Here is a 4,966-nt window from a genome sequence, read left to right on the forward strand (position 1 = left end):
CAGACATTCGCTGGGGAAATCTGAGTAAGTTGTAGCAAAGTGGCAATATCATTAGGTGAGTAAATCAGAACTCCAGGCTTATGTTCTAGGACATGGGCTCAAAGTCCACCTTGTCAAATTGTCAAATCTGAATTCAGTTTAAAAAACCTGGGATTAAGTTAGCATGGTGGTGAGCATGTAACCACTGTTGATTGTCATAAAAACCTACCTGATTTACCAATGTCCTTCAGGGAAGGCATTCTACCATCCTTAATTGGTCTGGCCCACATGTTAGTCCAGACCCACAGCAAATTAGATGATTCTTAACCGCCTTCTGGGCATTGGGAATGGGCAATAAATGCTAGCTGAGCCACTGATGTCCCTGATCTCTCAAATGAATTAAAAAGCCATGTCCGCACATTCTGAAACTGTATTTCCAGAAATTAATTTCAGCAAATGAAAATTTACATTCACATATGCAGCATTCCGAATTAAAATCCAGCCATTTAAACCTTGGGTTTGCTGCACTTTCCAGCCATAGGTTAATGTACACAGTAAGCAAAAGTGGAGCTCAAATGCAGTTGAGAATCATTCCGCAAGACAAAATAAGTGCACTTCTTTTCACGAAGAAATTAGTGTCAACCAATGGTGCTATAACAACTTCACATTACAGGCAAATGTAGTAACAAATGTCACAATCAAAGCTTGTTGGTTGTGTTAAAAGTTTGTTGATTTTCACCCTATTTTCCAGAGTTATCAAATACCTCCTAAAGAATTAAACACTAATTTATACAAATGAGAGGACAGCTCACAAAGCTGAAATGGCTGAAGAACGTCCCTCATTTTCCAACTCTCTAATCCTAAAATCATGACAACAGATTTAGTTATGTAACTCTTCAGGCTGCTAGCTTAGCTTTCACTGTATTATCTACTGTGTACTTCACTGGAGATTGTTCAGAGAAGATTTACTGGAATGAGCAGCTTGTCTTACGACATTAAGTTGAGACAGACTGGGCCTATTCCAAGTCGAATTGAGAAGAGTGAGGGGTGACTTGATTCAAGTGTTTAAGATCCCAAATAGTCTTGAAAAGATGGACATGAAAATGAGGTTTCCTCTTGTGGGTCAGTCCACGACTAGGGAACTATGTTTAAAATGAGGGGCCAATTTTTTTTTTTTTTTTTTAAAAGACAGACTTGACGAGAAACGTTTTCTCAGAGGGTTGTGCGACTTTGGAACTCTGCCTCTGAAGTCAGGTCATTAAATATATTCATGGCGAAGAGTGATTCCTTTGCCTTACAAGAATGTAAGGTTTTTGATATCAGATCAGAATATGAAATTCAAAACACAAACAGATCAGCCATGATGGTATTGAATGGTAGAGAAGCCTCAAAGGAATACACGGTCCACTTCTATTCCTGTCTCATATGTTCCTGTGTAGAGTTGAAGAAACTTGATTTCAGACCCAACTCTAAATTCCTTCTATTGGTCAGTCATTCTCAAACTTGTCAAATCACTAATACCAGCGATATTTTCTATCATCTTTCGAATCAAAATGAAAGGACAAAAGCAAACATGAGCTGCAGGCATGCCAAGGAGAAAAGTCATTTACAATATCACATCAGCTGAAATAGACAGGAGATAGTGTCAGAACACCTGGCTCAAGAACTGCCCAGAAGGTAAGATACTCAGAGCAATTCCATTGCATCCATTCACACATGGGTCAAAAGCACAAATTTCAAAGAAATGTCAAAACCTTCATAAGGATCTGCTTCACTGACTTAAGTGCAGAGAAAGCAGATGTACAGCTGCAACCAAAATCATTATTCATCATGAAAAACTACATCACAACTTTTAAACCAAGAACAGCCACCAAGAGAGAACGACAAGAACAACAAAATGTCAGGGTCATTATTCAGATCAACAGTCCGCCCACCTGTTGTCCTCAAAGCTCAACTAGGGTTTAAGCCATTTGCGAATTGTCAGCCAATACTGATATTTCACTTCAACCCTGCCATCCACAGAAAGAATCATGTCAATGATTGATAGTGAAATGTCCCTATGTTTAGAAGTGCTGAAATTCGATCCATTCAAGGTACCTAAGTAGAATCAGAAAAGTAATTTCTCTCTAATTTATAAGGTAGGATCTCTAATGAATAAAACGTGCCTATAACACAGGTGATCAAAACTAGATTCACTGCATTCTTCTGGAAAGCTAATATCAGGGTGAAACATAGAATTTGTGTTATATTTCAGTTGTATTCTTGCTGTCCGTAGTCTGTCAAAACACTGATGCAATTGACCTGGTCCCAAAACATACATTTGAAAAGACTTAGACAATTACTAGTTTTAAGTAAATTACCATTATAATGTGCAAGTACATCAGAAGCCCCATGTACTTATCATTCCCATTTTTCAACAATATGTCCATCCTCAAAGAGGGGTCACTTCAAACCTAGCAGCTAAGGAATGCTTCCATTCTAAACCATGGTTTCCATTGTCTGTCATCTCAGGAATGCACACTGCAAAGCACGGCAGGGTGGAATGTATCCGCCCATCTGATATCATCAAACTGGCACCATGCAGTGCATACTATGAATCACACTACCCTGTACTATAGGCTTCATTTACCTTTAAAAGGAAATGTTTAACATATTTTTGAATACATTTCTATCTAGTGTTCTGTGACAGGAACTATTTTTATTATACACCTGCCATCTTCTTATAATGCAGGTCCTGAAGGGTGCGCTGCAGAACGTTTTACAGACTATTTACTTTTGCAACTCCATGATTTTAAGGCTAGACACCTTGAAATATTAAGTTACAAAATAAACCTGATTTTGCACAAGAATTCCAGGTCAGTGTATATATCCTGCGTTGCGTAAATATATCAATGAAACATACCTTAACCTTGGTCTAAGTTGTTAATTTTAACCATGGTCAATCATGGAATAGTTATTGCTCAATAAATAAAATGAACCACATCAAAATATCTGAAGTGTGATCATAAAATCAATACTTGCGGGAACTTTGAGCACAGGGATCACAATGACAACTGTCATCAACAAGTGCTAAATACACTCAAATCCAAAAACAGACATTTAAAGATTCCCAGGCGTAGGCTGATCACAGTTATGACAAGCTAAAAACTTTACTGCTGCATTTTGTATAATTGCAATACTTCAGTTAAAGCTGTTGAGCAATCGATTCGTCCCTGCTAAGGTAAAAGACTGTGTTTGTTCAGCTTATTTCAGCATCACGGAGAAATCTAACATTTAGAATCATTTGTTCAAAAGCAAGCCAACATATATCAGACAGCCGTTATCACATAAATCAAAAACTGACAAAGAACATGCTTCAGAAGCACAAGAGGCTGCACAACATCCATTGCACAACTTCACTGCAGATGAACAAAGTGCAATTTCCTGCCAGGAAGATAGAAGATGCTCAATCATAGCACTTTCGTCAATGAAAGAAACAGCAACATGCAACATGACTGTGGCAATCTATTTGTGAAACAACTGAATGCAATATCCTTCATCGATGGACTTCAACGCCTTCACAGTACAGGAAGAAAACCTCTGAACCTCTTAAGCAATACAAACTAAGACCACACAAAGGGTGCAAAAGTTCATAAACCTACACTTGTGGTGCAACAAAGTGGTTTGAGTTGTGGTCACAGAGCTGTCACTCAGCCTGAGAACTCAGCTTTCAGACTCTGCTTACACCCCAAATTCAGTGCAACAGCTTTGAAAGCACAGTTCCACAGCAGCAGTGAAGCTTAGGCAGTAGAAAGGGGTAATTTGGGAAAGAATTCCAGCCCAAATCATAATGGTAATCTCCAGCAATGCTGCAAACTCCCTCACCCTCACGTACAGTGGCAACACATATTCCTTAGTCCCACCCTCAGGCAAAAGACAGCATCTTGTGATCAGAAACGGCACTCCGGCCCAGTCAACGGCAAAGTGACTGACAAGAATTCAGAGCTAACAAGGTGTAGAGCTGGATGAACACAGCAGGCCAAGCACGAAAGCTGACGGTTTGGGCCTAGACCCTTCAGAAGAAGGGTCTAGGCCCGAAACATCAGCTTTCCTCCTCCTCTGATGCTGCTTGGCCTGTGTTCATCCAGCTCCACACCTTGTTATCTCAGATTCTCCAGCATCTGCAGTCCCTACTATCTCTGACAAGAATTCAGCTTTGATTCTGTCAGAGCTGAGCTGTCACTCCCATTCCTATCATTCAACCAAAGCAAGTTAAATATCTCCACAGTTCACACCCTTAGTGACCAAAGGACAGCTAATCTCTACCTTAGGAGAGACGGCTGGGAGGTGGAAATAAAATGGGAAAGGAGCTGTTATAAGTGGTGAGAACAAAAGGAATGGTGTGGACTTGAAACAAGAATTTTGAGGGGAGGCATCAGACTGGTACTTGTATGGAAAAATTAGTGTGTGGATGGGGTGGAAAGAAGATAAAGCAAAGTTAAAAAGGTAATGGTGAGAAGGTGAAAGCAAGTCGAGGGACAGGGGAGGTGAAAAATTGAGACTTACGGAAGTCGTGTTGAGGTGATGGAAGTGGTTACCTGAGGTGTAGTAGGGTGCGAGGAAGGAGAAGGGAGGAGCAATGACGGTGCAGACGGGTTCGGGGTGTAGGAGGAAAACATGACGGAGGGTGGAAGGGGGGGTGGTCAGGACAGAAGAAACTGTGGGCTAGTTATCAGGTAGTGGGGTAGTTTTTTTTGGGGGGGGGGGGGAGACATGGGGTCCAGAGGCAGCGCAGCAACTTGCAGAGGAGACATATGATGGGGGTGAAGGCAAGGGCAGTGGGCTAATTCACCAGGGGGCGTGTTGGAGGTAGGGGTAATGCACCAGGGGCACACGTTAGGGACAGGGTAATGTGCCAGGAGTCATATTGGGGGTGTGGGTAATGCACAGGGTGGGGGCGAGTTGGAGTTGGGAGTAAAGCAGCAGACGGTGCATGTTGGGGATAATG

This window comes from Rhincodon typus, chromosome 18 (assembly GCF_021869965.1).
Source record: "Rhincodon typus isolate 14 chromosome 18, sRhiTyp1.1, whole genome shotgun sequence".
NCBI classification, from domain to species: domain Eukaryota; kingdom Metazoa; phylum Chordata; class Chondrichthyes; order Orectolobiformes; family Rhincodontidae; genus Rhincodon; species Rhincodon typus.